This window comes from Furipterus horrens, unplaced genomic scaffold (assembly GCF_987537825.1).
Source record: "Furipterus horrens unplaced genomic scaffold, mFurHor1.1.pri manual_scaffold_3, whole genome shotgun sequence".
NCBI lineage: Eukaryota > Metazoa > Chordata > Mammalia > Chiroptera > Furipteridae > Furipterus > Furipterus horrens.
The window spans coordinates 159,371,777-159,395,244 of record NW_028327173.1 but is presented as its reverse complement, the minus strand read 5'-3'; the positions used below and the strand labels follow the sequence as shown (position 1 = coordinate 159,395,244).

General features: G+C 42.7%; 1 protein-coding gene and 1 non-coding gene across 5 annotated transcripts in view; one reads left to right on the top strand and one right to left on the bottom strand.

Moving 5' to 3' along the window:
* Window positions 1-1,708: 1,708 nt before the first annotated feature.
* On the bottom strand, window positions 1,709-1,865 carry LOC150016518 (U1 spliceosomal RNA). The gene has a single exon (XR_016510105.1). It is a non-coding gene; the product is annotated as a U1 spliceosomal RNA (small nuclear RNA).
* A 2,932-nt stretch (window positions 1,866-4,797) lies between these two features.
* The window catches only part of RAB27A (RAB27A, member RAS oncogene family), a 70,254-nt gene continuing 51,583 nt past the window's right edge, over window positions 4,798-23,468 (top strand). Inside the window, exons 1-2 of one of the 4 annotated variants that reach the window (XM_090270628.1) lie at window positions 4,798-5,324; window positions 21,343-21,459. The gene's annotated coding sequence lies outside the window, so the exon portion shown is untranslated. Of the gene's footprint in view, window positions 5,325-5,456; window positions 5,589-21,342; window positions 21,460-23,468 lie in introns of those variants that run through there. The other 3 variants (XM_090270627.1, XM_090270630.1, XM_090270626.1) reach the window with 3 other exon arrangements.

Below are 23,468 nucleotides of genomic sequence, written 5' to 3'. Positions count from 1 at the left end.
AGTTTGGTAGTCCCTCAAAAAGATAAACATAGTATTACCATATGAACTAGCAGTTCTACTTCTAGGTGTATACCTGAATGAAAGTAAAACATGTCCACATAAAAATTTGTACATAAACATGGATAGCATCATTATAATAACCAAAAAGTGGAAATAATCCAAATGTCTATCAGTTATGAATGGCTAAACGAATTGTGGTATAGCCACATAATGGAATATTACTCAGTCCTAACAAGGAATGAAATACTGATACATACTACAACATGGATAAACTGAAAACATGAAAGAAGCTGGGCATAAGTGATTTTTTTTTTGTACGGCGTGTTCAGAACAGGCGTAGAAACAGTATATTAGTGGCTGTCGGGACTAGGGAAAAGAAGGGATGGGGTGACTGGTAATGGATATAGGGTGATGAAAATGTTCTAGAGCTAGATAGAGGTGAGCATACAACTTTTTCAATATATTACACTAAATTGCACGTTTTAAGAGTGTACCATGACTCTTAGCCATCACCACAGATCCCTATTAGTCAGGACACTGGTTGCACTCCACCTTTGCTTCCCAGTGTAGTAGTTATGTCCTGCCATCTGCCATTCAAAAATTCTCTGATGTCTGATAGATTCTGGAGAACCCTGATGCAGCAGCAGCTTCTGTCAATTTCAGTCCATAATCAACAACCACCACTGAGCTTTTCAAAGATGTCAGTGGTCTCAGCAGTGCATTTTCATCCTCACCAGTGCCTCAGTGAGAGGAATATCATCAGGACCTTCCAGTTAACATCATCAGGTGGGGGTTTTCTCCAGGCTCATTACAAATCCATTCTAACCCAAAATCAAGAGTGCAAAATAGGGGAAGAAAAACAGAGGGGAAAGCCAAGACAATTGTAGATTGTCAAGTGGTCCATAGATTTGATCCTGGGGTATTTTCTGAAGAGACTAAAAAAATTTTTTAACTATTATTTTGAAATAATTGTGGACTTAGAGAAAAGTTGCAAAAATAATAAAATGAATTTTTACATACCTCCTATCCAGATTCCACAGATGTTAACATTTTTACTATGTTTGATTTCCTCTTTCTCTCCTCTCCCAACCACGGCAAATGGGCAACCCCCAAGGGATTGTAACCTCCATGGGGGCATTCTTGATTCCTGGGTGGTGGTGAAAGAAAGCCCCTGATGAGTGGCATAGGGAATGTGTCATGGCACTGCCTTCTTGCACATCCCATGGTGCTTTGGGGCAAGTGCCATATCTTTACTCCCCCTGATCTTGCCCCAGAGGAAGGTGATGGTGTAATGTGGATTTCCCTTAGCCAAGGTGACCTAGTCAGTGCCCTGGAGCAAGTCAGTAAATGCAAGTCTGGGCAAAACTCAGGGACCAGCGGTGAGTGGGCAGGGATAGGAGTCAGAATCAGGTGTGAACAGACTCCGAACCCCCAGCATGTTCCACTGTGCCATCAGATTTCACTTACAAAACATGAATTTAAAGATAAAATTACCAAGAATTCTATAATGGTGACTCCAGAGCACTAAGTTTGGGGTACAGGGTCCTGTGTGACATACAAATTGCATGACCATGAAGCCAATCCTGACTAGCACTATTTATTCTGATGTTCAGATTGTCCCAGATTTGGGCAGTGGGAGCCCCTTTAAATTGGCTACTGAGTCCTTTTTTTAAAAAAAATCTTTTTTTAATTATTATTTTTTTTTAGCCAAGGAAGAGTGTGAACACAGTCCCCTACTACCACAAATTATGCAATCTTGTTTTCCACATTTGGGGAAATCACAGGAGTCAACACATCTGAAGTGCAATGGATGTGCTGGGAAGACCACTTTCACAATCATGGTATCTCTCCTGCCAGGTAAGTACAACATCTTTTTTTTTAAAGATTTTATTTATGTATTTTTAGAGAGAAGGGAAGGGAGGGAGAAAGCGAGGGAGAGAAACATCAATGTGTGGTTGCCTTTCCCACACACCCCCAACTAGGGACCTGGCCTGCAATCCAGGCATGTGCCCTGACTCGGAATCAAACTGATGACTCTCTGGTTCGCAGGCTGGTGCTCAGTCCACTGAGCCACACCAGCCTGGGCTATAATGTCTTTTTTGTAAAAAAAATGTTGATTTTAGATATGAAAAGTAACATTTAAACATTATTTAAAAGTTGCTTTTAGTTTAACAAATACAAAACAAGACTTCTAAAAATTACAAGTTGGTATAAAACACTCAAGAATATACTTTGACATCCGCAACGTTCACAGTGGGCATTTTGGACAAATTTTGTTAATGTAGCTTAAAAACAACAATATATTCACAGTCCTAATAAAAAGAAATAAGTCCTTAGCCAAGGAACAGTCCTTTCCCAGGATTGATCCTTTGTCTTTTGATGGGCACATGTCATTCTTTGAGTAGTTCTTTACTTTCTGGCTCATCTTTTTCTCTTCTAGACCAAATATTGGCTTTTTTTCTGAAAATGGAAACAAAATTCACATAAAAAATGAACCATTAACCTTTTTAATTTGTACAATTCTGTGACATTTACTACATTCAGAGAGTTGTGCAACTATCACCTCTATTGAGTTCAGGACATTTTCATTATCTAAAAAGAAACTGCATGTGCAGTAGCAGTCACTCCATGTTCCCCCTTCGCCCAGCCGCTGGCAACCGGTCTGCTTTCTATCTCTATAAATTTGCCTCTTCTGGATATTTCTTATAAATGGCATCCTACATGATGTGACCGGCTTCCTTCACTTAGCATGTTTTCAAGGTTCATCCATATCATAGCATGTAGCAGTACTTTAGTCATACCTCTGTACTCATCAGCTTCAGAACTTGTCAAACCCTGTACTCATCACATTTTGACAAGAAAAAAATGTCTCAGCACTTGGCACTTGCTCGGGTCTCCTTGCATTAACTAGAACTCATATAAGTCATAACACTGCCCCAAAAGAGAAAACGCTTCATCACTCATTGCTTGCTTGCCACTTGTCAGTTTTGGCACTCATCAGTTCCAGAGCAACGACTCCCCAGGAACCACTGTTCATCCTTTTTTATAGCAGAAAAATATTCCATTATATGTATGTACCACAATTTGTTTATTCATTCATCCACTGATGGATATTTAGGTTGCTTCCATCTTTGATAATTGTAAATAATGCCTCTATGAACATTCAGGTGCAAATATTTGAATACTTGTTTTTAATTCTTTTGGGCATATTTCTAGGAATAGACTTTCTGGGGCATATGGTAATTCTCTGTTTAACTTTTTGAAGACTTGCCCAATTGTTTTCCAAAGTGGCTGCATCATTTTGCATTCCCATTAGCAATGTATAAGGGTTCCAGTTTCTCCACACGCTCACTAACACATATTTTTCTCTTCTTTAAAAAAAAAGTTATGGCCAACCTAGTGGGTGTGAAGTGATATCTCATTATGGTTTTGATTTACATTTCCCTAATGACTAATGACACTGAACATCTTTTCGTGTGCTTGCTGACCATTTTTACATTTTCTATGGAAAAATGTCAATGCGAGTCCTTTGCTCACTTTTTAATTTGGTTGTTTGTCTTCTTTGTTGTTGAGTTGTAAGAGCTCCTTACATAATCCAATACTATATTCTTATCAGATATATGATTTGTAAATATTTTTTCCCATTCTGTGGATCATATTTTTACTCTCCTGATAGTTTTCTTTGATGTACCTCTAAAATTACACATCACTTTCTTTGGAAAGTGTTGATTTGGCGTCATTGATCTGTGTTCCAATGACAGGCTTTAACTTCCTTACCAGGGATTTTATCTCACTGCACTGAAGTTACTGCTTACTAGGTCTTTCAAGTTCCTTAAGGGCAGAGACCAACTTACCTTGTTCATTATTGCATCTGCAGTACCTAATGGAGTGCTTGACTCACTGAATGAATGAATGGGCCATAGCACCACTGTCTTTTTTCTGATCTGGCTGGTAGATTCCTGGTGACAGCCCTAACTGCATGCAGGAGTGGGGAGGGCTGAAGTGGGGGCTCTTCCAGTATCTTTTCAGCCATCAGCAGTTGCTGCATTGTTGGTCCCCCACATCTTAGCTGATCAAAGACTCCCAGTACTGTTTCTCTACACATAAGCCTGAGGCCACTTTTCCTGCCTTACCCTCAACCAACAACAATCTGGTGGCCCTTCTCTAATGGGGAATCGGGGTGGGGGTGGGCGACGACTACGGCTACAACACATCCCTTGAAATCCCTGTGGTGAAATCTGTGATTCTTAATTCTGAGATCGCTGTGTTATATCTTCCTGGAAATATTAGATTGAATGTATATTCAGTATCTGGCAATTTCATCTGGTTATTCTATATGTGATTTTGTAAATTAGACACATATCTGAGAAGCTAATTGTACTGTGATGCCAACTGTGAGTAGTTACAGACTGGAGTGTGTGGTTCAAAGGCAGATCAGTGAGGCTGAACAGCAATGGGAGGAGAAGCTGGGCCAGGGCTTCCAGTCATTTTCCTCTGTTTGAAAGTGGAATTACTTGGTTCAGGAGTGCTCTGCCTGAGAGCGCACAGCGGCAGGCCCAAGGGCCAGTGCTCGGCCTGGCCAGATCCCTGGAGGAGAAACCTGGCTGCCTCTGGGTGGGAACCTGGCACCCTGAACGTTTCCCAGCCGTCGGTCCAAGCACGCCCACACAAGCCTGTTGCCGTTGAGAGAACGAAGCGCTGGGGGGCAGCAAAGTCTCGCGGATTTCTCCTTACTGTATTTTTGCCCTTTTAAAAAAACGAATTGCCCTAACACTCTCTTAGAAATTTAATTTAGAGTGATTTTATAATCCTAACTAGACCGGACGACCAGAGACCTCGTTCTTCATTTTCTTCCAGAAATACATATACTTTCCCCCCTATCATTTCCAAAACAGCCAGAGCTCTTTCTCGTCCTAGGAAGGCCGTGCCCAGGCCTCCGTGATCGGGGAGCTGGCGGGGCCGATGGACTAAGGCGGAGCTGGACACCGGCGCTGAGGGGCCCTGAGGAGCCTGCAGGGCTTCAGCAGCCCGGGGCGAGCCAGCTTTGCAGCTGCTCAGCACTCCTGGCTACAAGGCGGAGACACAGATTTGATGCCCTAGAAAACACCTTTAGAAAATAGCTTTTGGAGGAGATTTGGCGAGAGTCACCAAACCGTACGTCGCAGCGCAAGGATTCTGGAGCAGTTTGTAAAAGTCACTCTGTGTTTTCTAAACGAAAACAGCGCCCTACGGTTTCGCACCTTCCAGGAAAGGGCAGTGGAGACCTGGCTGGGGTCAAAGGAGGCAAGCGGGACCTTTCCGTGGCTCAGAGGACCACTCAGCAGGTGCAGCGGGTCTGTGAACACGCGCGAGGGGCCGCCCGCCCAGCGCCCGGGGGGAGGGGGAGGGGGAGGGGGTGCTCCCCGAGGTGACAGGAGGAAGCGGGAGGTGGAGGGTAAAGGGGAGGTCCCGCCCCACCTCGCTCTCCTTTACGGGAAGTGATGTGGGGCCACACGGAAAATACCCGCCAAGGACCCAAAAAAGGACGGCAGCGGGTTGCCGCCGTGTGCACAAGGGCAGAGCAGCGTGGGGACAGCTGGCTGAGCCAGGTGAGGACGGCGGCTGCCCTAAGTCGGGGAGGCGCGCCCCGGCCACCTGCGCCCGCCAGGTTCCGTTTCATCCCAGAGGGCTCAGCTGGGTGGCGAACGAGCGGCGCGTCTGGCCCTGGGGCTGGGCAGAAAACTCCGGCTTCTCTCGCCTCTGCGTGGCTTTGCTGCACCCTGGCCCTGGATGGCTATCGCGCAGACCTCACGATGGCAACCGCCCAGGACAGGGATCTGCTTTGGCGCGAGGTCCTGATGCAGTGTAGTCCCAGGTTGCAATGGAGGGCTGAGGTCGAGTGCGGTTGGCTTCCAGGCGCTAGGGTCCCCATCAGTGGGGGTGGAAACGTCAATAGGAGAGGAGGAAGGTCCCACGCCTCCCGCATGGACCTCTAGTTTTTTCCTCCCTCTTGCTGTTCTCAGTTGAATTACTGAACGTCTTTACAACACCTTTGTTGGTCTGGGTCTGAACAGCAGACTGGTGGGGTGGGAGAGGGTTCTTCCTTCTGTCAGACAGAAAGCTCTACCTGGCAGCCAGGCCCTCAGGTATTAACTGGTGGTAGTCTTGATGTGGTGACAGATTTCAGTAACTATTGCCAACGGCTTGTCTCTGTCCCAACAGATCACAGATTAAGACAAAAGGCCTAAACTGCAGGAAATCTTGTGAGCTCTTGACTTTGCCTTCCCATCCTCTGGTTCCTGCTGGCCACCTGGGACACAAGGCCTCGGGGTTCTCTTCCTTACCTCTGTAGGCTAACAGGTGTTTTCCCTACTGGATGGATTCTCACTTTATGGTTGGCTCAGCAGTCTGGTGTTGGGAGGGGCAAGGAGTGTTATGACATGAAAGTTTTCTGTAATTATTGTTGACTTAATTTGTTGGTGCTTCACTGCTCCTGTTCCTTTCTTCTTCTTCTTCTTCTACTTAAAAATTTGCTTTGGTTGGGGGAACAGTCTGGAAAACAGGGTTTCTGCAGGAAGTTGGAAATGAATAAAGGTTAATATAATGTGGAAAGAACTTGACTGAGAATCATTCTTTTCTGTATTTTATGTTGCTTTTCATTCCCACTTTCTTCCTTCTTTCCTTCTCCCTCCCTCCCTGTCTCCTTCCCTTCCTCCCTTAATTTCCGTAGCCTGCTTTGATTTTGAATTTTAATGAAGTATAATTAATTTATTTTTTCTTTTGTTGTTTATACTTCTGGTGTCAAATCTAAGAAAGTATTGCCAAACCTAAAGTCATAAAGATTTATGTCTATGTTTTCTTCTAAGAGTTTTATAGTTTTAGCTCTTACAGTTCAATTTTAACCCATTTAAGTTAATTTTTATATACAGTATGAGGTTGGGGTCCAACTTGATCCTTTTTCACATTGATATCCAGTTCTCCTAATACCATTTGTTGAAAAGACTACCCCCCTTTGTATGGTCTTGGTGCCTCTGTTGAAAATCAATTTACTGTAAATGTGAGGGTGTATTTCTGACCTTTAAATTCTACTCCATTGATCTATATGTCTATCCTTATTCTAGTGCTATACTGTCTTGATTACTTTAGTCTTGTAGTAAGTTTCGAAATTGAAAAGTGTGAGTCCTTCCACTTCGTTCTTTTTTTTCAAGATTATTCTAGCTATTCTAGATCCCTTAAATTTCCATATGAAATTTGTGATTCTCAATTTCTGTTGCCATGGTTTTATGATAGATGTAAGGGTTTTAGAGTGGGCAACAATTTGTAGGAACCAGACTCTTGATTTTTCCCCCGCAAACCTGATTTTCCCTTAGTCTTCCCCATCTCAGTTAATGGCAACTTCATTTTTTCCAGATCCTCAGGCTAAATACCCAGGAGTTACCCTGGTTTTCTTCTTTTTCTTATTTCCACATCTAATTCCTCAGCAAATCTCATTGGTTCTTCTTTGAGGGTATATCTAGGATAATAACGATTTCTCAGTACTTCCATTGCTACCATCAAGTTCCTATAATTTCTGTCACCTAGATCACTGCAAAAGTCTCCTAAAGGCCCACCCCCCTGCGTCCACCCTCCCTGCTCTACAGTCTGTTCTCAACACAGCAGCTAGAGTTACTCATTCCTCTGCTCAGAACTCTCCAATGGATTTTTCTCTCAGAAGAAAAACAACGTCTCAGCATGGCCTACAAGCCCCTTACATGGTGTATGGCTTCAACTTCTATTACTCTGTCCCTTGCTTACTCTGCTTTAGCTAGGCACACGTCAAGACCCTTGCACTTGCTGTTTCCTTTGCTTGGAATGCTCTTCCTCCAAATGTCTGCATGGCTTTCTCACTCATTTCATTCAGGTGAAAAGCCATTTCTGTATTTTATGCCTTTTTGAACCATCCCGTCTAAAATAGCATCCCTTGCCCCTGCTCTCTTACCTTGCCTTATTTTTCTTTAGAGTATCTATAATATTGTCTTGTCTCTCTCTCTCCTTCTCTCCCCTTCCTCACACACACACACACACACACACACACACACACAGTATTTGCCTCCAATTGATAGACTATGAGCTCCACGAATGTCAGAAATTTTTCTTCTTTACGATGGTGTGCATAACATTTAGAATGGTTTCTGGCACATAGTAAGCACTCAAAAAATAGATTGAATGAATGAAAAGGGAGTGGGAGGCTGAGAAATGGGTACCACGCTGCTATTTCTTCCTCACTATTTCTTCCCATTTTATCAAAGAGAAGCAATGTCCATAGTTACACTAGCATCTAAGTCTCTTTTCTTCTCTCCTCCTGTTTTCCCAAAGATAATGGCCTTACCCTCCTTGGAAAGGAAAGGTAAAATAAGTAGAAAGGTGAGGGCCCTGTTCTTCTCACAGTGGCAGTGGGGAACCCTTTTCCCTGTAGCCTGGATAGCTTGGGTGGGGACATTCAGTGCCTGTTTCCAGTGATTTCCTCTCTTGTGCTGGTCTAGGGAGAGAATGAAATTCCTTGGAAATTCAAGAAAATGGAAGTTCATTTCTTCATGAATACTTTATACTGCAGTGAATTAATCTTTCTCTGGCATCTCATTGACATCGTCATCTAGGAAACTCATTTTGACATTTATTAAATGACTGCTCTAGATTGTCAGCTATTTATGTGCATGTCCTTATTTCCATGACAGATTGTAATATCCTGGAGGCTGAGTATGACTTCAGCTCATTTTTGAGTCTTATACTGCAAGGTATCTTAGGCAAAAAAGGGTGTTCAATAAACTCTTGCTAAAAGTACCAATAAATTAATGAATGAACCTGAATTTATCTTCATTATTGGAAACTTCTAGTCCATACATTTAATTTTTCTTAGCCAGTACCTCCAAGTCCACTTCCTCCTGCTACTGCTAGAGAAATATTGGCTACAGTTAAGTGGGCTTTCCTGCTCTTTTCCAGTGAGAATTGAGTTAATTGACCTGCAGTACATGGTAATTAATCTTCTGTGTTATCTTAAAATTTGAATCTGACTTCCATTATTATTTAAACTTATCTTGGAGTGTGCCCACTTATATCTTCCCTGCAAAGTGTGAAAAAGGATTATTTTTACATATATATGATATATATTTTCCTAATAAATTTTGATAGGTTTGATAAGTTTGTTTTTTGAAAAGCAAAACAGGGCTTGCATGTTTAAAATGTGAACCCCTGTTTAGATGGAGGGAATCCTTTCACATTGTATATCAAATCACCATGATGTATGCTTTAAATAACTTACAATTTTATTTTTATTTTTTAAAAATAAATTACAATTTTATGTATCAGTTATACCTCAATGAAGCTGAAAATTTTAAAAAAGTGTGAGCCCCGAAGCAGCAAGATTGTCTTGCCATTGTTAAAATAAGATTGCCTTCTGAAGAGAGTAATTTTTCCTTTTCACTGCCTTTGCTTTGGGTGGCTTTTTCTGTTTTTGCTGGGATCATATTTATTCCTCTGCCTCTTGGTCAGGAAGCTTGAGTTTATGATCTGGTTTCCCTTAAGCTGATTACCTTGGGAGCAGACGTGAGCACTGTGTTGGAGGAAGAGATAGTGTTCGTAATTAACTTGACGTCCATAGGGTGAGTTTGTAGGGGGCAGTGAGCATGCAGCGTGTTTTGGCCTCCTGTCTGCTTATGCTGTACAGAGGGCCTACCACATTCTTCTTGTATGAGTGAGGTTTGCTAATACCCACTTTGTTTACTGCCTCATTTACTCAAGGGGAAAGTTGAAAGTTACTCCTTCTTTCCTTTTTTTTTTTTTTGTCTCTATACATGCTTCTCTTGAGAAGGTCTCCCATTTTGTGCCTCAGCCATTCTTAGAACCACCTGCATGTATGGACTTAGACTTCTGATTTTTAAAACTGAACTTTTAATGCGGGGTTGGAGGTAGGGTACAAGATTTAGCAAAAAAAAAGAAAAAAATGCATTTTGGATAAACACTTGACTCTTAAGTGTGTTCCATGCAGTATTTGGGACATACACATACATGAGTTTTTAAAAAATATTTGTTGTTTTTATGAAATGCAAATTTAACTGTGTCTTGTGTTTAATCTGGTAACCCTAGTCAGGTGAATCCATGTTTATGCACAGGAAATGCACTGATCATAATAATGTTCAAAGAATGACTGAGCGATGGCCCATTTTGGTGACTGCCATGTGTCCATCTTAAGGAAGGAGCAGACTTGTAAATTCAAAAAGTATTAGAATGAGGAAGACATTGGAGAAGACTCAGTTTTGCTCTAGATTTTTGTAGTTAAGGAAATTGACATCCAGTGACATTAAGTCACATTGTAAGATCGCACAGTGGCAGAGCCAGTGGCTGCTCTGCTGCCTAATGTCTTCCCTTAAGGGATCATATATAAATTGCTTATGTTTTCATGTTGACCCTTAATTACTTTTGCTGCCACCCTCCCATGATTACTCCAATGTCATGCTGTTCTCCCAGCCCCCAGATCCAATACGTGGCAGGTAAAGCCATTCTCATGAGACACCCTTGATTTTTTCCTGCAGGCCACCTGAAAGTCAAAGGCTACCATTTGGTTGTATTCCCTGTAATGATGCCAAGAAGCCTGTCATTCTTTCAATGTGTTTTTTATTCCTTCTAAGGTCTTGTTGATGTTTTTATTCCTTTTGAATTTTTATTGTAGGATGCTTTGATTAAGGTGGACTTACTGAGAGTAATTCCACGATAGCCATGTACTGTATTGTCTTATTGAAAGTTGGCTTGCTTTGCGTGGCCCACTCCTATGAAACTCCTCATCCTCTGTATTTTGGTAGGGAAAAATGTGGAAAATATGTGGTAAGGACCAATACTGGCAGATAGGTATATGTGACTTGCCTTTTAGAGATGTGTCCTTATAAAACACTGGGTTATTTTAAAGTCATTTGTATCTATTTTAGTAGCCTTAAAAATCAGCATGGCTTTGTTGATTAATTCATATGAAGTCTTACCAGCTGTCAGGATTGAGCATAATAATAAAATTGGTTGCCAAGAGACTAAAAAATCTGTTTGTTCTTATTCACTGCAGTTCAAGTTTCCTGCCCTGATCCCACCACCTGGGCTGCTGATCAGTCTTACCTGGGTTGGCTGGTTATGTATCTCCTGTGTATTTGTATCATTAAAAATAAGACAGTCTCAGTCAGCTAAATGAAGGTGATGATGAGGTACTTTTATTCTTGCTGTACTACCCCTAACATAGGAGGAATGAGACATATAGAAATAGGTCATGACTTTAGTGTTCATTTGAGATACCTAGAATTTTAAAACATAATCTGTGGTTGTGGTTAGGATTTCTCTTGTTTCTTGCAATGTGTGATTATTTTTCATAATGAATCTTACCACTACAAGGGAGTGACCCCAAGAATGAGTATAAGGGTTCAGCAGCCCTTGGAAAGATGAGGTAATGTCCTTCCAAGCAGAAACTGAAGATGAAATATGGCCCAACAAGCTGCTGGCTGTTCCTGGCTGGGCTTCTGTCATCAAGGACAAGGCCAGTTCTCCATCGTCCCCTCCCACCCCCTGACCCCCACCCATGCCACCCCTGCTTCAGCACAGAGGGCTGGGAAGTGGGTGGTGGTATTTCCTCAGGGAGCGACTCAACCCTATGTTCTGGAGCTCCTGCTAGATTACGGAAGAACCAACATAGATGGGAATTAGTAGCCTGGTTTTCAGGGGACCATCTGGCAACATCTGGAGACATTTTTGGTTATTACAACTGGGGAGCTACTATTGGCCCTCAGTGGGTACTGGCTAGGAATGCTGCTAACATCCTACAATGCCCAGTACAGCCCCTCATGACAAAAGATTACGCTGCCCAAAATGTCAGCAGTGCCGAGGCTGAGAAACCCTGCATTAGGCAAATCACTGAACATCTGTGGCCTGCAGTTTCCCGAGTTACACATTCTCTCCATCACGGAGAGTTACTAAGCCTAATTGTACTAATGTCTTTCTAATCTCTCCCTCATCCCAATTCTAAGTCATTCAGTGTGGTCTGAGAACCACTGCCCTCAGGGATCACGTCGTGTGAGGTCCTTGTGCAGGGGTCAGGTTGGCCATTTGAGGGGAGTGGACGCTCTGGGGACAGCCTGTCAACAGGAAGTGAGCGCTGAGCTGCAACGCCTCTCTGCCCTGTGATTCAGCATAGGTGCGCTGGCCTGCCAGAAGGAGCACAGTGTTGGGACTGAAAGCTTGGTGCCTACATTCCTCAGAGACCTGTACTCTCAGCACCTCAGATGCTGGGCTTGCAAATGACCAGGAGGGTCTACTTCCCAGAGTTCCCCCTGACCCCTGGACCCTTGTGCTCAGGTGCCTCAGACACCAGAGTTTCCCAAGGAAATAATGACTGGGCAGTTTCTTCATGAACAGCCCCCCCCCCCCCCCATTTCCTGCTTAACTAGAGCCTCTCTGGGACATTAAAAGTCAATGACAAAAACCCCTACCCTGAGTCATTAGCCCATTTTGCCGCTGCTCAGATTAGGAAAACTCATTTATTACACTTAGATCCTCATGCAATCTAAGGGCTAGTAGGCATCTTAGAAACCACATACTAGTCCAGACTCCCTGGTTTCTAATCAATTACCCATGGCTAACGGATGGCAGAAAAGGTGTTAGAAGACAGGTCTGCTGCTTCCCCATTATGTTATTTCTATATCTTTATGCGAATATTTCTTGATTTTAACCAGTTGTAAAATGGCAATCCAAAATTATCTTGTCTTGTTGTTCAACGGAAGTGACTTTCAGATGGAACTTGACTAGCAACCAGCGTCTCTTGAATGCTTCTGAAATATCACAGGAAGTGAAGCAAGTGTATTATGGTATCACGCACGTTAAAGCAGTCCAGAAATATCTTGGTACCTGCTATGGCTATGTGCCAGATGTCATTAAAGACCATCATTTCTTGCCTGTATTCCTGCTCCTCTGGTGCCAGGCTTGCCTCTGTCATTCACCCCTCCCCACAGCCCATCCTTCACACAAAGCCAGTGATCTTTAAAAATATGTAAATCAGTTGATATCCTCATATCCTTCCTGTTTTAAATTCCTCAATTGCTTCCCACTGCGTTGGTATACTATCTAATTGTTCTAACCAGGGCCTGTGAGGCTCTGCGCTGTGAGGCCCACGGGCCTCCATGACCTCCGCTCATCCCTGTGCCTCGGCCTTCCAGCCTCATCTGCTCCCTTCTGCTCCTTGGAGAGGCTGAGCTCGTTCCTTCCTCAGAGCCTTTGTGCTTGCCCTGAACTCTTCCTCAGTGCTTTTTCTCCAGATCCTCACCTGGCTGGTCCGTTGGCAGCATTCAGATTTAATTTCAAATGTCGCCTCTGAGAGGCCTTCCTTGATCACCCAGTGGAAAGCAGCCCTCCAGGCACTCCCTGTCCTATTACTGTGTTATTGTCTTCACAGCACTTACTACTATTTGAAATTATTTTATCTTTCTGATCATTTATTTATCGTCTATCTCTTCCTGCTAAAATGTTTTCGCCATGAGGGCCGGGACTTTATTTTGTGAACTATTATTTGCTAAGCACATAGAATAATGCCTGGCGCATGGAAGATGCTAAGTTAATGAATGACTGACAGAATAAGTAAGTAAGCAGTTGGTATTAGAGAGACTGCTTGTGAAATTTAGTCCTATGTAATTCCTGATTTGTCTTACACATTGGACTTTATCTTATTTATTAAACTAAAACCAGAATGCCAGTTTATTGATACATGAGAAAAGGAACTGATAAGTAGACTTGTTTCTTTGCTTTGTCCTCACTCCCTGCAGTAAAAGCTCCATGGGAAGCAAATAAAAAAGAAGGCTAGTTGGCAAGCACAGACTCAAGGCACAGGGACTCAGAAATCAAAAAGATTGGAGAGCTTTAATGCTGGAAGAGGCCTGAAAGATCACCATGGTGACGGTTCTTCAAAACTCTTTGCCCAGGAAAATACCATAGGGGGATTTTATTTAAAACATAACGCCCCCCCAAAACAAAACAAAACAAAACAAAACAAAACATATTTTCTTTCTCTCCTTTGAAGATTCTAATTTTTTAGGTTTGGTGTTAGGTATGGGGAATCCATATATGTTTTTAAAATGTTGCTGTAGTGACTGATAGTGTACAATCAGGTTTAGGAAACGGTGACCAAACCCACCTCTGTTCCCAGGTGGGAAACTGAGGCTCAGAGAGGTAAGGTACCTCACTCAGGGCCACACATCTAGTGAGCGGGCAGATGGCATGCAACGCTCCCAGTCCTCTGTGCTTTTCAAAAAACAGTAAGCATGCTAAGTGAAATAAGTCAGACAGAGAAAGACAAATGCTGTATGATTTTATTTGTTTGTGGAATCTAAAGGACAAAATAAACAAAGAAAGTAGAAACAGACTCATAGATACAGAGACCAGAGTGACGGTTGTTAGAGGGGAGGGCGGTTGAGGGGCTGGGTGAAAAAGGTGATGGGATTGAGAAGTACAGACTGGGAGTTAGAGAGCAGTCACAGGGATGTGAAGCACAGCAGAGGGAATACAGTCAATTATATTGTAATAACGGTGTATGGGGACAAGTGGGTACTTGAAACATGGGGGGGGGCACTTTGTAAAGTATATGATTGTCTAACTACTATGCTGTACACCTGAAACTAAAACAGAATCATACTGAAAGTAAATTGTAATTGAAAAATAAAAATTAGAAAAACATATGGTAAGAAAGATGGGAACAGGGGCAGCCCAGCCTTGGAAATTGTTGGTTTATTACTTTTTTCTCTATTTACATGTAACTAACCAGTCTGGTGTCAAACAGGAAATACATACAGCATAGTTTTCTTGTTTTTTTTATTACCAAGTGTCAGATCAGTTAGATTCTAGATTCTGGGGCTGTAGAGTTATGATAAACGCGTGGTTCTGGGACCAACGATGTCAGCACTATCTGGGAACTTGTTAGAAATGCAGATTCTCAGCCCCACCCCAGACCTACTGAATCTGAAACTTGGTCTGTTTGAAACCGTCCAGATGATTCTGATGCACAGGGAAGCTTGAGAACCACTGTCTACCGGGACATTTTACAAGCCCACCATTGGTTCGGGCTGTTGGCCTCGGCCTTTTAGTTTGTGACTCATTAAAGCCAAGGCTTTAAAGTAAGCTAGCCATCTGCTTTCCTTGGTGACATTTATTCAAAACAGAGCCTGTAGTTATAAATCTTCATTAGAATACCATACACACAAGAAAGGAGAGGGAATGGATTAATACTATTGCACATCTTCTGTGTGCAAGGCACCGTGCTTTAGGCTATTACCTGTGATTTAATTCTCAGTCTGCTCTGGAGATATTATTATCCCTCTTTTACAGATTCAGAATCTGAGGCTGGTGGTGGTTACATGCAGTCTTCCTACAGGTTATTTGCCCAGTTATCATTGTACATTTGCTACTTTCTCCCTAGAGCAGCTGCTCTCAAACCTTATTGTGCATAACCAACCCCCTCCCTCCTGGGAAGCTTGTTTTAAATGTGAAGGCCTTAGTCTCCCTCTCAGAGATCCTAATTCAGAGGCCTGGGTGGAACTCAGGACTTTGGATTTTCATCAGGTGATCATCCCAGGGGATCCTGCTGCCAGTGGTGTCAGACCAGACTCGGAGAAATTCTGTCCTGGATCCATTCATTCTTCCCCCAGTGGTTGGAGCAGATGCCCCTCAAGGTTTCTCTGAGGGTCCGTGGTTCTCCAGTGTTTCATGCTCCCAGGTCTTGGGCACTGGTGCGGAGGAGGGATGTTGGCAGAAGAAATATGAGCACGGGAGGAGGGAACTTGGGAGTCCATGTGGAGATGTCTCTTATGTGCCTGGCTGTTCATTCTCTCTGTGCTGCCTCTTGGAGGGTTCCCAGGCCATTCTTTTGGCCTTGAGTAACTTGTGATCCTTTCTGTTATCTACCTCTAATTGTGCAACTTTTATTACAGCAGTTTCACACTTGTGTTGTTAGGGTGCACAAAAATGAGCAATTTTCTCCAGGCTGTAATTAATATCTATCGAGTACTGAGATACTTCAGCTTTTGAGGTCAGAAATCGTGTTTCATCTGTTTGATGATAAGAGCCTTTATTTTTCAGATAGAATTGACATAGTTAGTGAATGATTTGGTGCCATTATGAAGGAAAAAAGTAATATGCAAATTTAAAAAATAATTTCAGGTATGATGCCTGATGTCCTTCTTTGTGAGGTGGAGTGCTGATTTCTGTCCAAAATTTTAGAAGCAGCTACTGACATAAATACTCTAAGACTTATATTATGTGAAATATATACTTGTATCAAAAGGTAGTGGAAACCTACCAGGTCTTTGCCAATTGGAGAAGTTGGCAATGTTGAAATATTAAATTCCTTTAATATTCTCAAACAAATTGTGTAGGACTAGGGTAGAAATTTACAAGTGCAAACATTTCAGCTGGCCAATAAAAAAATAACCAAGGTATGGGTTAGGTTTCTAAGAATAATTTGTTTGCCACTGATATTAGAGATGATAATAACAGTACAGTAGCTAGAGTTACTATTTATTGAGACCTTACTATATGTCAGGAGTTATACAAAGCCCTCTCATTTAATCCCCAACACACTTTCAAAGCAGGTATTATCCTTAACTTATAGATGATGAAACAGGCTCAAAAGGATTAAGTAATTTGCCCAGTGCTGGGGCTGGAGTTTCCAGGGATGCAGGGCTTCTGGGGTACACTGGGATGGTTGGTTACTCTGAGTGTCCCCCAGCTTACTGACCCACGATTGATAGTTAAGAAGGAAGTCCAGTGGGTTCTTAGCAGTCAGGCAGAGCGTTCGTATGTTGAAACTTGCTGATTGGCCTCGCAGAGAGCCCTCTTTGGTGCCCATTTCTTGTGCCCATTTTCCTTCATTTACACACAATTCTAATAAGCTTGGTCATTAGATTTCCAGGTGCCTTGTCTATTAGAAACTGCACACAGGAAGGGGGAAGAGATGACTCTAGAAAGGCACACTGATTTCTATAGTGAGGGACAGAAAAGGTGTGGGCTGAGAGAATGAAATATAAGCTAATAAAAGACGAAATCAGTACAGAGGTCAGGAGGCATTTATTCTGGGGGCAAACATACCTTAACAAGAAGAACTATTATTGAAGGTTCACTATGTGACAAATACTATTTTAAGTACTTTATAGTATTTCATTATTAAATTTAACTAAATAAGTAAATTATTACAAAATAATACTGTTATTATCTGTTCCAAAGATGAGAAAACTGAGGCACAGACAGGTTAAGTAAGTTACTGAAAGTCACACAGACACTGAGTGGCAGCCTGTCTCCAGAGCCGGGTCCTCAACATCTTGCTTCGGTGTGGATCCTAGATCCTGAGCACAGCAAGTGAGAGATGTTTGTTGTGATGTCCTGAGTCATCTGAAAAAAAAAAAACAACTCAAGTATAGGCATTCCATTTTATTTTGTATTTTGTATTAATTAATTTTACAGATTTCATCAAGGTTTATACATGGACATAGATCTACAAGGCATGTTGAAAAAAACATCCGAGTCCCCTCCCCCAGCTCATTTCCTGCTCCCCAGAGTCATCCGCTTTCAATTCTTGCAGTTAATTAATTGACTCTAGCTGGTAGTTACATCCCCTGTCTCTAAATGACATATTTATATTTCTATGGTCAATTTTATTTGGTTTTAGGCATTACTGATTGACACTTTGCTATGGAAAAAGAGAATTTTATCTTGGTTCTCTACCTACCCCGACTACTTATGTAAACCATTTCCATCCCCTCCTTCTTCCCACAGTACATCATGGTTTTAGTTCGGTCAATATGTTGTTGGTGCCTTTTTATCTTGAGGCCTTCCCTCCTGGGTTGGGCAGATTGTCCAGAGAAGATCATTTGCACAGCAGCTTGTGAGAATGCCTGCATTCTGGAAGTCATTGTGTAGGAAGGGGTGGGGGTGGGGGCAGGGGACGGCATCTCAATATTTACTGTGTAACTTCTCACTGCCTGCCTCTGTCACCATTGCCACTGGTATGCCTCCAAGAGCCTTCAGGAATTTGATGCTTAGAGTTTTCCTCTATGAAGAGAATAAACCTTTGACCTTTGCCAGAGCTGGAGGAGTCACAAGGCTGGGATCTAAGCTGACTTCCACCATCTTTAGCCCTGACTTTACCATCCCCAACTCCAGAGGTGTTTGGAGCTATGAAGGCCTGAGCCTTTCTGCAGCTTCTGTGATGAGTTGCTTCTTGGCTTTCCCCAGTGGCCGATCGGGATTCAGCTTTCCTGGTCTGCTAATCGAGTTACCTCCTGTCCATCCACTTTCTAGCTTCCAGTATATTTATTGCTGTTATTTCCACTCACTCTCTTTGTCCTTGTAAGTTTATGTCTAAAAGAAATAAAATTCCCTTTATTGTTATGGTAGTGAGATTTGGCCATCTTTAGAAAGCTTTCCATGCAAAGGGGTCAAAAAGGTTTTGTTGCTATACTGGGAGGGCCGATAGTTCTATGAAAAAAATGGCATTGTCTAAATTTTATTTGCCATTCAAAGTGTAGTTCTTAGACTAAGCATCAGTATTACCTGGGCATCAGTTCTTTAGGTTGGTGATGGGTTACAAAACAGCCAGTGCTGTTGCAGGACAATAGTGAGGTTCTACTGCTCACTGCCTACAGGCAAAACTCTGGAGTCAAAAGTTTGGTGAAAAAGAAAAGGGCTTGCTTATTTAAAGGCTATACAGTTTTGGAATACTGGCAGGTTTCTGCCTCAGAGCCCCACTAGCTTTAAAACACCCAAAGACTAATAATCCTTCCACCCTCTGCCAGACCAGACCAGTTCAAAGAAGTGCCTGGAATCCTTTTCCCCATTTTAAACTACCTTCCTTTAGCCCTGACTGGTGTGTGTCTCAGTGGACTGAGCACTAGCCTGTGGGCCAAAGGGTTGCTGGCTTGATTCCCAGTCAGGGCACGTGCCTGGGTTGCAGGCCAGGTCCCCAGTCGAGGGTGTGCAAGAGGCAACTGATTGATGTTTCTCTCCCTTTCTCTCTCTCCCTCCTTTCCTCTCTCTTTAAAAAAACAAACAAATAAATAAATAAAGTAGGAATGCAGATATCTGCCACACGATCATTCAGGCAGCTTAGCTGGCTCCCTATCATAGTTCGGCTCCAGGCATCTCTCACAAGTCTATGTGCACTTGCTGGAGTTCTGCACACTGTAGTCGGTGCTGCCACCACTTTCTGTGTAGGGAGGGGCAGGGAGGGGCAGGGAAGGGCAGGGAAGCAGTTTTGCCAGGAATGTTCCCAGACTGCGTGGGCTCTGGAGTCTGTGTGGGCTCCAGGGTCCACTGGCCTCAGGAACTCAAGCCTGTTGTGGCTGGCTGGGCTAGTCAGGGGAGGGGAAAAGCCACATATTCTCCTGATGCATTACATTGTAAGACTCAGTCTAGAAATCCATGTGCGATGGAATGTCTGGCTTTTTCGTCAATATGTGCCAATGTCTGCCATTTTTTTCAGCTCCCCAGTGTCTTTGACCCTCTTCCGGCTGCCATTTTGCACAAAGGGGAAAAGTTCCTAGCCACATGCAAGGGCACACAAGCATCTTGGTCCAAGGGGGGCATCTGGCCCTCTCAGCTCATGCAGGCTCCGTACAAGCTTCTGCCGGCTATATCATGGGCTGCTTGACTGCCAGGGCAACACATGTTCGCACAGCTGCATTGCTTTTGTTTACAGTAGCCCCAGGGTGTGAGAAGGCTGTCAAGCAGTTTTGGTTGTGCTTTCTGCAAACCTCTACCCTTCGAGTGTGGGTTGCTGGCTCTTGGGATTTATACTCCGCTCCCCAGCGACCTGGCCAGACCCCACTGTTGCAATGGGATTTTGTAAATTGGATAGGTTGAGTCTTTGGTGACACTCGGAGCTGCTAAAGTCAGAGGGTGGCAAAGGACAGAGTCATAAGTTTTATGTCTAGCATCTAAGTGACAAGAAAAAGTTCAATAAATAATTATGGAATGAGTGAATCAAATAAGACACAATTTCTATGTTCAAGATATTCACCAATCAACAAGAAATAAAGTGATAATTATACAGGGTTGACCAATTTGAGGAAAGAGTAGTACAGAGAAGGGGCATCCAACTCAGCTTTGCTGCTTAGAAGAAGGAACCAAAGGGCTAAGTCTCTTGGGAACAGAGCGTGGTGGGTTCCGAGCAGTGGCTTTCAGTTCAGCGGGTATCAGAATCACCTGGCAGGCTCATTAAAACAGACTGCTGTACCCATCCTTAGAATTTCTGATTCAGTTGGCCTGGGGTGGGCCCAAGAATGTGCATTTTTAACAATTTCCCAGGTGATGTTGATGATGCTGATTTCACATTTTGCAAAGCGCTGGTTTAGAGAATTACAAGTAGTTCTGGTGGCTGGAGGCAGGAGGCAGAGAGTGGTAGGCGACACTAAAGCAGAAGCCTAAGGTGTAGGGATTTTGTTGTGGAGGTTGTGGGGACTCCTGTTTACCTTTTGGAAAGATTACTTTGAGTGTGATGTGGAGGATGGATCTGTGGTGGGGCCAAGCGGAGGGACAGAAAACCAAATAAGTGGTTAATTGTAGCCATTCAGATGAGCAATATAAGCCTGGAATAAAAGCGAGAGAAGGAAAGAGCCCCAGAATGTGCTGGCCAATTGGAAGTGGGTGGGGAAGACAGGGAGGAGCCAATGAGGACCATCAGATTTCTGGCTGGATGTAGATGGGGACTGTGTTACTCAGCACGGTGAGAGAAGTGGGTCTGAAGCAGGGTTCAGGGAAAAGAGCAAAGGAGGTAAGTTGAGGGCATGACATGCCAGCAAGATATCTGGGTGGACCTCCCCAGTAGACAGTTTTACTTATAGGTCTGGAGGCCAGGAGTGAGATTTCTAGTAAGCCATTCAGCCCCTCTCCTTCCACCACTTCGTTTCTCTCCTTTGTTATTTGTTTGAACCAGGCATTGTATTTGTAAAGAAATCATATTAGTATAACATTGGAGGGGCTTGAGGACAAGATACTTTTAAAGATATTTTCTCAAGAAAACAAATGTTCCACTTTTTTGATTGGGGGAAAAGAAAGAGTTGAAGTATGTACTAGTCTCACCCTAGCCGCTTTCTGTCTGAGAGGCCAGTCAACTTAGGTTTTAGTAAGCCTGAAAGGGTAAAATCACTTGACTGGTCTGCAGACCATATGACGAACAGCTGAGACTAATTAGCTGGCTTGTGGGTTTTTACAGAGATGCCTGATTGTGAAAGTTGATGGGGCAAACTGCTTTTCAAAAGACTCTTTTAAAAACCTTTTGTAAGTAAGCAATTCCGACTTGAACATTTCTCTTTGTATTAGACAAAAAGTAAGCTTTCTGAAGAGGACATGTGATTGGAAGTTGTCTGATTGTTGAAGTATTGGGAACTCCAGTCCCTACGTTTTAGAAAAACAACCAAGGATTTATACTTTGTCAAGGTATGGTTTTACATTTATCTTTTTATTTTTTGAGAGAGAGGTCTTGAGTTCTGCCATGTCAATTTTGAGGTACTTAAAGTATATGCAATTTAATATAGAATACCACTGCGCATATTAGTGTTTTTTCAAAACAGAGACTTCAGGATGTCTGCTACACTTGTTGAGTTTAGTTGGAAAACTGAGTTTTCAATGACCAGAGAGTGGGTATGCATACTGACTGCATTTTTCCTTTCTTTTATGTACTTTAAGAAAGTAATAGGTTTTTATTCTCAGATAACATGTTGATTAAGAGAGCTGACTAAAGAATTAAATTGCTCTAAGAGTCTTGTTCATCCTCTGAGGACTTTATCCACAACAATTCAAACTTATTGGGATTTTGTTTTTAATATTGTTAAGAGCTTTAACGGAGGAAAACTTTATGTTAAGTATGTGTTTTAGTATAAGGTGTATTTTGGAAGGTGTATTTTTTCTACAAATTAAATTTGCCTTCAAATTATTAATGTTGTTAGGTTTGGTGATGGCATTGTGGTTATGTACAGGAAAGCCCACATTTTGGGGGGATAATTAGTAGGCAGTAATGAGAGATGTGTGTGATGAATGTGATGGCACATTTTCTCATACAGTCCTCTCTACTTTCGGATTTGTACTACTTGTTTGTTAGGGCTGCCATAACCGAGTAATGAAAACGAGGTAGCTTAACCAATAGACATTTATTGTCTCACAGTTCTGTAGGCTAATAGTTTGAGATCAAGGTGTTGACTCCTTCTGAGAGCTATGAAGAAAGAATCTGTTCCAGGCTTTTCTCCTTGGCTTGTTGATGGCTGTCATCTCTTGGTGTCTCTTCTCGTAACCTCCCTTGATGCGTGTGTGTGTCCAGATTTCTTCTTATAAGAATACCAGTTATACTGGATTAGGGTCCATCCACTTGATTATTTCTCTAAAGGCCCTGTCTTCAAATAAGGTCATATTTGAAGGACTAGGAGTTTGGACTTCAACATACACATTTTGGGGCTATGCAGTTCAACTCACAATATAAGTTGGAAAGATTTCATAATATCACATTTTAAAGATTTGCCTGCAAGTGCATCCAATAATCATTTAAGCTAAAAATCTAGACTGTGCTCAATGTTGAGTGAAGATGAATGAGACATGGTCTCTGCCCACTAACATTGGTTTAATCAAATGTATGGATGCAAGTTCCTGTGTATGTGTTTATTTATCTCTTCCACTGAGTTGTGGCCACTTTCATAGTTGGGGTCCCTGGGGCACAATCAGAGTCCTGGCACTTGAGCAGCCCAATATCCTCTGAGAAGCACCTGGAAGAGCTCTCTTACCCCCAAGTACTCTCAAGATAGGCTATGAGAGTGGAAGGACCCTTAACATTCATCTAGTAAAACTGCCTCATTTCACAGATGAAGAAATTGAGGCTAATAAGTGCTAAGGTCATTTGGCTGATCAGTGTCGGAGCCAACAATGGTGTCCCCACTACCACGTAGTGTGCTGAGCAACATGTCATTTTGTTTTCTTTGCTGCAAGTTCATGCTTTTCATCTAGTACTGACCCCAGAATTCCATTTTGAGAAATCACGGTGGGAAATAGCCTTGCTAAAAAGCTGACGTTCTCTGTCAAGGTTCTTGGATTAGAGGTACAAACAAACCAGAACAAACCCAGCAAAAAAACCTAGCTAACCGCTTTGGAGTGTTTTTTCATGAGGGTGTTTCATCTCTAAATATAGGGGTTTAATCTCATCTTGGCTTTCTCTGTCTCTTATATTTTCTCCTGTTCTTTCCAGACACGGTATTCAGTGGCCCGCAGCCATTAGAATACAAACAACAGTCTTTCTTCTTTCTTGCTGCTGCCCACAAGACAGGAACTGTGGCAGAAAGAGAATGCTGGTGAAACCTTGCCAACCAACAGGATGGCACCATGGCAACCAGGTCCTGTGCATGTTAGCAAGTCCCAGAGCCCAGGGCTGCCTCGGCTTTTGCCCTCTTTAGACCCTCAGTTCC